This window comes from Capra hircus, chromosome 10 (assembly GCF_001704415.2).
Source record: "Capra hircus breed San Clemente chromosome 10, ASM170441v1, whole genome shotgun sequence".
Taxonomy (NCBI): Eukaryota; Metazoa; Chordata; class Mammalia; order Artiodactyla; family Bovidae; genus Capra; species Capra hircus.
The window spans coordinates 74,934,831-74,946,400 of record NC_030817.1 but is presented as its reverse complement, the minus strand read 5'-3'; the positions used below and the strand labels follow the sequence as shown (position 1 = coordinate 74,946,400).

General features: G+C 38.3%; 1 pseudogene; it reads left to right on the top strand.

The window, feature by feature from the left end:
* On the top strand, positions 1,763-5,406 carry LOC102188321 (annotated as a pseudogene).

Genomic DNA, 11,570 nt, shown 5'->3' with positions numbered 1-11,570 from the left:
GTTTCCACTACATTGTGCATTTCATAGTTTTAAGATTTTCAGATCATATGCTAAGAACCCTAAGACAATGTTTCTCAAATTACCTGTGTTAAAGGATAAGATTTTTCCCTTTATTTCTAGTTCTTCATGGACTATTACTTTTATAAAGTACAAAACTTGGCATCACTGTATATCAAATTACTAGAGAAGTTTTTATTTTTATTTTTTTTCAGGTGGAGGAAGAAAATGTTTAATTTCAAATAGCTTTTAAATTGAAAAATACATTTTTAGTTAAGTGAACTTCATGGGGAACTTCATGGGGAACCCTTCAGCAATGTTTTTCTACCAATTGCTTCTTATTGTATACATTTTCCTTTTTTTTTTCTTTTTTCTTTTTTTTTATAATTTTATTTTTTTACTTTACATTACTGTATTGGTTTTGCCATACATTGACATGAATCCACCACAGGTGTACATAGTTTCCAACCCTGAACCCCCCTCCCACCGCCCTCCCCATATCATCTCTCTGGGTCATCCCAGTGCACAAGCCCCAAGCATCCTTTATCCTGTATCGAACCTAGACTAGCGATTCATTTCTTACATGATAGTATACATGTTAGAATGCCATGCTCCCAAATCATCCCACCCTCTCCCTCTCCCACAGAGTCCAAAAGTCTGTTCTTTACACCTGTGTCTCTTTTGCTGTCTCACATATAGGGTTATCATTGCCATCTTTCTAAACTCCATATATATGTGTTAGTATACTGTATTGGTGTTTTTCTTTCTGGCTTACTTCATTCTGTATAATCGGCTCCAGTTTCATCCGCCTCATTAAAACTGATTCAAATGTATTCTTTTTAATGGCTGAGTAATACTCCATTGTGTATATGTACCACAGCTTTCTTATCCATTCACCTGCTGGTGGACATCTAGGTTGTTTCCATGTCCTGGCTATTATAAACAGTGCTGCGATGAACATTGGGGTACACGTGTCTCCTTCAATTCTGGTTTCCTCGGTGTGTATGCCCAGCAGTGGGATTGCTGGGTCATAAGGCAGTTCTATTTGCAGTTTTTTAAGGAATCTCCACACTGTTCTCCATAGTGGCTGTACTAGTTTGCATTCCCACCAACAGTGTAAGAGGGTTCCCTTTTAGAGAAGTTTTTAAATACTGACTCACAGACTTTCTACCTGGTATGATACAAATTGGTAACAGACAGTTCATGGACCTGCACCTCTCTGGACCACTTTTTAGGGAGTACAAATATGAATAAGCCAAAATCCCTGCCTTCAAGAAGCTTAGAGTCTACTTGTTAAGTTAGAATTGTTATCAGTTCACTATAATACAGGGACAATAAAATAAAAGCTACTAATAGTAAGCCAAAACTGTGTAAATATGGTAAACCTTTAAGTAATATTGAAGGTGAATGTGTTCCCATGGGTGGGGCCAGGTGAAAGTTTGTAGGCTTGAAAGAGATGGCAGTAGTGATTAGTTCATTGTAACTAGGATTGGATCATATTGGTTTTGAACCCAAATTCAAAGGGTTGAGGCTGAATTCCTTATACTAATGCTGAACATCTTGTATCTCATGAGTAAAACAGGGCATCAATCCTGGGAGGAAGCAGAGGGTATTAAATGCAGAAAAAATTAGGCGCTAAGAATAGCCCCATATGATGGCCATCAGTTTTCCTGTGTAAAGACATTTTAAGGTCACGAGCATATTAGGTCAGTTCTAATGCTAATGTAGAAATAGGCTTTCATAACTGTAATCCCTTTCCTTCTAATTTATTATTAACATAATTATCATGATTTACATTTTTTCTATTGTCCTCCTTCAGGTAGTAATGCTAACAAAGCTAATGGATGGAGCAAATCAGTCTGTGGTGGCAGAGTTTGTGCTCCTGGGACTTACCAACTCCTGGGAGATCCAGCTATTCCTCTTTGTGTTCTCATCCACATTTTATGTGGCAAGCATGATGGGAAACTCTCTCATTATTCTCACTGTGACTTGTGACCCTCATTTACACTCTCCCATGTACTTTCTGTTGGCCAACCTCTCCTTCATTGACCTGGGAGTTTCTTCTGTCACTTCTCCCAAGATGATTTATGACCTTTTCAGAAAACATAAAGTCATCTCCTTTAGAGGCTGCATTGCTCAGATCTTCTTCATCCACATCGTTGGTGGTGTGGAGATGATGCTGCTCATAGCCATGGCCTTTGACAGATATGTTGCAATATGTAAGCCTCTCCATTATCTGACCATCATGAACCCTAGAATGTGCATCTCCTTTTTAGTGGCTGCCTGGATAATAGGCTTTACCCACTCCATGGTTCAACTGCCTTTTGTGGTAAACTTACCCTTCTGTGGCCCTAATGTGTTGGACAGCTTTTACTGCGACCTTCCCCGGTTGATCAAACTTGCCTGCATAGACACGTACCGACTAGAGTTCATGGTCATGGCCAACAGTAAGTTCATCTCTATTGGCTCATTTCATTCTGATCATTTCCTACGTTGTCATCATTCTCACTGTTCAGAAACACTCTTCAGGTAGTTCATCTAAGGCTCTGTCCACACTTTCAGCTCACATCACTGCAGTAGCTCTGTTCTTTGGTCCTTTGATTTTTATCTATACATGGCCATTTCCTTCCACACACCTGGATAAGTTTTTGGCTATCTTTTATGCAGTTCTCACTCCTTTCCTGAATCCAGTCATTTATACATTCAGGAATCAAGAAATGAAAGTGGCAATGACAAGAGTATGCAGACAGTTAGTGAGTTATAGAAAGGTCTCTTTATTGATGCCTGTATCGTAAGGCCCTTGCTGATTAATGATGTTCAGTGCCGATGATCAAACTCAGAGGAAAACTTTTCTTTATCCTACTTTGGTTTCATTATGCACACTGATAGCAAGTCCGCTTTGTCTTTCACTTAGGAGGTAGCAAAATTCACTTCTGAAAAGAGAAAAGGAATTATATATGAAGCATTTATATTCAAATATTATAGTAATCTGAGCCTCAGATCCTAAGGAATAATGTTTATGTGTAGTAACTATTAGAAACACAAAGCATGAAACACTTTTTTAAAGCTCTAAGAACAGGGAGAACCTGTCTGACTCCTTCTAACAAAGCATGCCTCACGGTCAGGAATTCCTAGCACCCAATAGGAGACATGCTAAGTGAGGACTGAACTAAGTCTTCCTATTGGATCCTGCAGCTTGCCCACATTCTACCCTTCCTTTGGCTCTCTGCCAGGGCTGTGCAAAGATGGCAGAATCTTCAAGAGCAAACACACAGTATCTTTGAGAACAACCATGTATGAGGTCACGTATCTCTCAGTAGAAACCAAAGGAACTGTTCTTGGAATACAAAGAGCTGAGAAACACGAGGATTTTCTCTGTGATTAGAATTATGCTGCTCAAACCCCATTACATTTTCATGCCTCTTTTCTTCCTATGTCTTCCTCTTTAATTTTCTTCAGCCACTTATGGTCTCTGGGCTAGGAAAAACTTTTCCGCCTTTCCTCTCCTCTCTCTTTTTCTTCCCCTCCCGTTATTCCTCTTCCTTTCCCCACTTCCCAGAATTTGCTGCTCTTTTCCCTTTGAACGTCCCCTACTGTTTCCCCTTTAAAATTGCCCTCTTGTAATTATTATAAATTACCTCCTCAATCAGTTTCATGTTTTGAAAGACTGATTGTTTTGGTCCTGGGAGCTGAGCCCTGGAATGTGAGTGAAAGGAGAATAACTAAATGGCAAGGGTAGGGCTCACTTACAGAAGTTTCTTTCATATTTTCAACTGACCCACAGTAAGGAACACTGTAGATGCTGTAATACATACCACACTCCATCGCCATAAGGAAATTAAAAGAACTTAAAGTTTTATATAATTGTATTTATTTTTTGAAAAATAGTTTTTTCTTCTCTTTCATCTTTTTTCAACTTCTGTTTACAGTCAATTCTTTGAGCAACAAAATCTATGCTAAGAAAATTAAACAATAGATGGATAGTAATATTTACCACTTCTAGTTCAAAGCAGAATGAACACTCTGAGATAAATGTGTCATGTCATTGTGATGGTGAATGTAAAACTCCAGTCTTGATGTAATATAATATTCGGTACTACAGCATTTCTAAGTTTTTTTTTAATAAGTCCATCAAAGCTAAGCTGTGCAAACTTTGTCAGAATTTTAACACGTGGTTATTTTGCTTCCAACTCATTACTTGAAATTATATATATATATATCTCCTCTTATAAAGGCTTTGGTTATTATACAAAATGAGACAAGCAACTGGATTTTGAACTAGGGAACAACAGGCTTACATTTTCAGTGTAAGCTGAAAATGGATCATTCTGGCTGCTTCCTGCGTCAGAGCTTCAAGGATACAGTCAGGGAAATTATTAGAAGTCATTGCAATACTTCTAGCAAGAGATGATGCTGACTTAGATCAGAGTGATAAAGGTAGAGATAGTGAGACATGGTACAGTCTCGATAGATTGACATGATGCGTAATGAAATGTCCAGCACTATAGATATCCTTGACCATTTGGAAACTGTGAAATAGTGCACCTCATTACAGAATTTTCATATAAAAATAAACAAAACCCCAAATCTACAAAATTATGAAAGTTACTAATAGGGTAAATACACACTTAGTCACTAACTTTAAAAAAGACTCCAGAATAAAGAGGCATTTGAAGCTTTAAAAAGGAGTCTGAGGGAAATAAAGTGAAGTGATCCCTTACACAATAGCTCAAAATCACAAACAGTGACACAGGATTAACATATTGTCAAGGCCCAGCCCAAGTTTTTGGTATATGATATATATCATTAAAAACATATTAGCCACATATACTACAATAAAGCGCTTCCCTGGTGGCTCAGCTGGTAAAGAGTGCGGGAGACCTGGGTTTGATCCCTGGGTTGGGAAGATCCCCTGGAGAAGGAAACGGCTACCCACTCCAGTACTCTGGCCTGGAGAATCCCATGGACTCTATAGAAGAACATGGGGTCACAAAGAGTCGGACACGACTGAGCAACTTTTACTTTCACTACAATAAATGGCAAATGGTACAAGGAAGTCATTCTCTTTTTGTGTTTTATGCATTTGTTCCATGGAGACATCTAGAGCTATGGTAAAATTGTGTGTATTTAACTGGAGACCCCAGAAGTAAACATTGAAATATTATAGCCAAGTGTCAGTTGTACCTCTTAAGTTTACTCTGCATCTCTAAGGAGTTAGCCTCTATTTATAGGTATAGAGCCAGGGTGAATTAAACACTGAAGAATATTTACCTCTGAAAGTAAAGAGCTAATAACTGTCACTGCTATACTAGAACAATTTTTCTGTAACTGAAATCTGATAATTATCTGAAACCTAGGCAAAAGGAAATTGCAAACATTCTTCCCACTTCCACCAAAGCCAATAGATAAAGAATTCCTATACATATTCAAAGTTTCATAGGACTGAGTGAGGAGAGAGAAAGCATTTGATATAGTATTCAAAGGACTCCATGAAAGATAGAATTAAAATTACATAAAGAACCATGACATTTCATGAAGACTTTCAAAAAGCTAGAGGAAAATATGCTCCAAACTAAAATATAAGAGAAAGCTATCAGCAGATGAATGGATAAGAAAGCTGTGGTACATATACACAATGGAGCATTACTCAGCCATCAAAAAGAATGCATTTGAATCAGTTCTAATGAGGTGGATGAAACTGGAGCCTATTATACAGAGTGAAGTAAGCCAGAAGGAAAAACACCAATATAGTATACTAACGTGTATATATGGAATTTAGAAAGATGGTAACGATAACCCTGTATGCGATACAGCAAAAGAGACACAGATGTATAGAACAGTCTTTTGGACTCTGTGGGAGAGGAGAGGGTGGGACGATTTGGGAGAATGGCATTGAAACATGTATAATATCATATATGAAATGAATCGCCAGTCCAGGCGATGCATGATACTGGATGCTTGAGGCTGGTGCACTGGGACGACCCAGAGGGATGGTACAGGGAGGGAGGAGGGAGGGGGGTTCAGGATGGGGAACACGTGTATACCTGTGGCGGATTCATGTCGATGTATGGCAAAACAAATACAATACTGTAAAGTAATTAGTCTCCAATTAAAATAAATAAACTTATATTTTTAAAAAATAAAATAAATAAAGAGAGAAAGCACACTGGGCTTTCAATAAATGAAATGATGTAAGCAAAGGAAGGACTGATGCTGAAGCTGAAACTCCAATACTTTGGCCACCTGATGCAAAGAGCTGATTGTTTTGAAAAGACCCTGATGCTAGGAAAGATTGAAGGTGAGAGGAGAAGGAGGTGACAGAGGATGAGATGATTGGATGACATCACTGACTCAATGGACATGAGTTTGGGTAAACTCCAGGAGTTGGTGATGGGCAGGGAGGCCTGGCATGCTGTGGTTCATGGGGTCACAAAGAATCGGACATGATTGAGCGACTGAACTGAAATGAACTGAATGAGTAGAGGCTGCTCAGAAATGCTGCTAAACATCCTATAATGCACAGGATAACAGTATAGCCCACTCCCCAGAACAAAGACTTATTCAGCCCTGTATATGCCAAATTTGAGAAAATATAAATTCTAAATTAAATTCTTCATAAAATTCTAAGTTTCAAAAGTCTGAGTGTTTTATACTATTCTATTCTCCCAGGACACTTGCTCTTTGAAAGACACACTATGACAAACCTAGACAGCATATTAAAAAGCAGAGGCATTACTTTGCCAACAAAGGTCCATCTAGTCAAGGGTATGGTTTTTCCAGTAATCATGAATAGATGTGAGAGTTGAACCATAAAGAAACTGAGTGCTGAAGAAATGATGCTTTTGAACTGTGGTGTTGGAGAAGACCCTTGAGAGTCCCTTGAACTGCAAAGAGATCAAATTAGTCAATGCTAAATGAAATTAGCTCTGAATATTCATTGGAAGGGCTGATGCTGAAGCTGAAGCTCCAATACTTTGGCCACCTGATGCAAAGAACTAACTCATTGGAAAAGACCATGATGCTGGGAAAGATTGAAGGCAGGAGGAGAAGGAGATGACAGAAGATGAGATGGTTGGATGGTATCACTGATTCTATGCACATGAGTTTGAGCAAGTTCTGGGAGTTGGTGATGGACAGGGAAGCCTGGTATGCTGCAGTCCATGGGGTCATAATGAGCTGGAGATAACTGAGTGACTGAACTGAACTGAACTGAACTGATTCTCCCAGGTGGGTGTATATATATACACATCACATCTTTATCCATTCATCTGTTGATGGACACTTAGGTTGCTTTCATGTCTTATCTACTGTAAATACTGATGATATAAACTTTAGGGTGCATGTATCCTTTTGAATTATGTTTTTCTCCAGATATATGTCTAGGAGTGGGACTGGAGGATCATATGGTAACTCTATTTTTAGTTTCTCAAAGAATCTCCTTACTGTTCTCCATAGTGGCTGTTCCCATTTACAGTCCAATCAACACTGTAGGAGGCTTTCTTTTTCTCCACACTCTCTTCAGCATTTATCATTTGTAGATTTTTTGATGTTGGCCATTCTGACCACTGTGAGGTAATACCTCATTGTAGTTTTGATTTGCACTTCTCTAATAATTAGCTTTGTGAATATCTTTTCATATGACTTTTGGTCATCTGTATATCTCCTTTGGATAAATGTCTTTTGAGATCTGCTCATTTTTTAATTGAATTGTTGATATTGAGTTCTATACATTGTTTTATATTTTGAAGATTAATTCCTTATCATTTTCATTGTTTACAAATACGTTCACTCATTTTATAGGCTGTTTTGTTGTTTGTGTTTTTTTTTTTTATGGTCCCCTTTGCTATGCAGAAGCTTTTAAGTTTTACTAGGTCCCATTTGTTATTTTTGCTTTTATTTCCATTACTCTAGTAGACAAATTCAAAAGGATATTTCTTCAATTTATGTCAAAGTGTTCTGTTTTCCTTTAGGAGTTTTATACCATCTGATCTTACATTTAGGTCTTTAATCCATTTTTAATTTATTTTTGTGAATGATGTTAGAGAATGTTCTGATTTCATCTTTTCCATGTAGCTGTCCAGTTTCCCCAGCACCACCTATTGAAGAGATTGTTTTTCCTCCATTGTATAGTCTTGCCTCTTTTGTTGTAGATTAATTGACCGTAAGTGTGTAGGTTTATTTCTGGACTTTCTATCCTATTCTATTGATCTTTATTTCTGACTTTGTGCCAGTACCACACTGTATTGATTACTGTAGCTTTCTAGTACAGTCAGAAGTGAAGGAGTTTGAGTCTTTTAGCTCTGCTTTGCTTTCTCAGGATTGCTTGGTTATTTGGGATCTTTTGTGTTTCCATACAAGGAAACACACAAAAAAATTATTTCCATATAAAATTCTTTAATTCTATGAAAAATGCTATTGGTACTTTGATAGAAATTTCATTAATTCTGTAGATTGCCTTGGGTAGTATTGTCATTTTGACAACATTGGCTCCTCCAATGTAAGAACATGGTATATCTCTCCATCTGTTTATGTAATCTCTGATTTCTTTTATCAGTATCATAGTTTTCAGAGTACAGATTTTTTGCCTCCTTAGGTAGGTTTATTCCTAGGTAAATTTTTTCTTTTCAGTGTGATGGTAAATGAGATTGTTTCCTTAATTTCTTTTTCTGATCTTCCATTATTAGTGTATAGAAATACAACAGATTTCTGTTTATTAATTTTGTATCCTGCAACTTTACCAAATTCATTGATGAGCTCTAGTACTTTTCTGGTAGCATCTTTTGGATTTTTTATATATAATATCTTGTCATATGCAAGCAGTGACAATTGTACTTCTTTTCCAATTTTGATTCCTTGTTTTCCTTTTTCTTCCCTAATTGCTGTGGCTAGGATTACCAAAACTATGTTGAATAAAAGTGGTGAGAGTGGACATTCTTGGGTTGTTCTTGATCGTAGAGGAAGTGTTTTCAGCTTTTCACTGTTGAGTGTGATGTTAGCTGTAGATTTGTAACGTGCTGTGCTGTGCTGTGCTGTGCTTAGTCACTCAGTCGTGTCTGACTCTTGGCAACCCCATGGACTGTAGCCCACCAGGCTCCTCTGCCCATGAGGATTCTCCAGGCAAGAATACTGAAGTGGGTTGCCTTGCCCTCCTCCAGGGGATCTTTCCAACCCAGGGATCAAACCCAGGTCTCCCGCATTGCAGATGGATTCTTTATCATCTAAGCCACCAGGGAAGCCCAAGAATACTGGAGTGGGTAGCCTATCCCTTCTCCAGGGGATCTTCCCAACCCAGGAATTGAACTGGGGTCTCCTGCATTGCAGGCAGTTCTTTACCTGCTAAGATACCAAAGAAGCCCATGGCCTTTATCATGTTGAGGTAAGTTCTCTCCTACCCACTTTCTGGAGAGTTTTTATCTTAAATGAGTGTTGAATTTTATCAAAGGCTTTCCCTGTATCTCTTGATCATATAGTTTTTATTCTTCAATTTGTTAATGTAGTGTATCACACTGATTGATTTGCAGATATTGAAGAATGGTTGCATCCCTACAAAAAATCCTTCTTGACCATGGTGTATGATCTTTAATGTGTTATGAATTTGGTTTGCTAGCATTTTGCTCAAGATTTTTGTGTCTATATTCATCAGTGATATTGACCTGTAATTTTCTTTTTTTGTATTATCTTCATCTGGTTTTGGTATCGTGGTGTTTGTGGCTTCACAGAATTAGTTTGGAAATGTTGCTTATGCTGCAGCTTTTTGGATAGTTTCAGGAAGATAGGTATTAACTCTTCTTTAAATGTTTCACTGGGGACACAGAAGGAGGAAAATAACAAATTGCTTCTGTAGCTTATCACAGACTTATAGGCCATCCTAGAGTATAGCATGTCATTATCAGAAGTGGTGCTCCAACTACCAGGGTAACTCTATCTCTGCAGGCCATTCCACAAATCAAGTTAGTTGCTTTTAACTGATAGTACATGTAAATGGAATGAGTTCCATATGTATATGGGCCCCTTATTATACTTGATTTTCTATCTTCCCCTAGTAAGATGCAATGTTGTGCAGATATCATGGAAAGGATAAGGCATTCTGTAAATCTTTAAAAGACTAGGCTGATAAACATGTTGAAGGTGTATTGTTCAGAGTTTGATCAGAGTAGAATCACATGAGTGACTTAGAATAGGGAGTTCTTAAAGGCATTAGACTTTATGCAATGGTGGAAACCATTAAGCAGTACAAGTTTACGGCCATTTAACCTCATGCTGATCCTGAAGCCTGAAGAACCTCTGGAAGGGAAGGAGACAGGAAATGAAGATCAAGATAAACTAGAACCATCTCTGTCTCTCATTGCTTCCAGTTTTGATGATGCAGGTGACCTGCTGAGTAAGCTGATGATCTTCATCATAAACATGCTCCTGGCCAGGACTTGGAAGAACTGAGGTGGAAATCCAGTAAGAGCTAGAGGAGCTACAGGCCCAAGTTGTTGTCCCACACCAGCAAGGTGAGCCAGCCCCATGCGCGATCTGTAACAGTACTTTACCTGTCATGGCCTTCAGAACAAAAATGGCTACTACTTCACTTCCTTCTTCCAAATCCCAAACTTTCCTTGTGGTGAACCCTAATGTGGGAACATACATGGAAGGAAATTCTGGAAACATAGCTCTGGTTTAGCTGAATTGACACAGTATGAAGCCATGATAGCAGACTACTAATGCAAATTCATTGTGAAATATGTATCTATTCTTCCTAGGATAAATCACTGCCTCTTCCATGATAAAAGAGGTCCAATGTAATTAATGTATTGCCAAGTATCTAGCTATTTTCCCCAGGAAATGATGCTAATTGGTTTCCTCCATTGGCAGGCTGGGATTCTGTTATGAGCGTATACAGATCAGCTTTGTTAAGGGGAAGTCTGTGGTATTCAGCACTTGCACAGCTTCCATCCCTGTTACCATGGCTGCTTTGCACGTGTGCAACTGATCAAGTCTTGGAATGGCTAAGGGCAGGAGCTGACTGAAATTCACCAAATGGCTGTCTAGTCCATTTAGATGACTAGCCAGGATTACCAGGACTAGCAACAACAGGGAGGCATTACTGCCTCTAAAGCTGAGGGGCAATGGGAGGTACAGGACCATAACTCAGAGAAAGAGCCACAGCAACAGGAGAAGGCCACCAGTGATAGAGCTTTGGTGGAGAAATGCAGTAATTGCCAAAAAAAAAAAAAAAAAAAAAAAAAAAACCTCAGAAGGAAGGAAGGTAAGGGACTTATTATCATTATCACTTTATTCTCCTCCACCTTCCTGCAATAGCTTCCAATAGCTTCACCTAAGCAGAAACCAGGGGGCAAGAGCCTTTGGTTGACCCATCCACAAAGTTCAGTTTTACAGAGCATAGTGGACACAATGAAAATTATATATAAGAAGGTAATTAAAGAATTACCATCAAAACAGTTTAACATTGTCTTATTAATGGATATTTGAGTTTGTCCAAAATTTGCTTCACAAGGTGCTAACAAATATTTTCACATGTGTTATACAAGTGTGCAAGTGCTTCCAGGGTCTACAAAATGAGATGT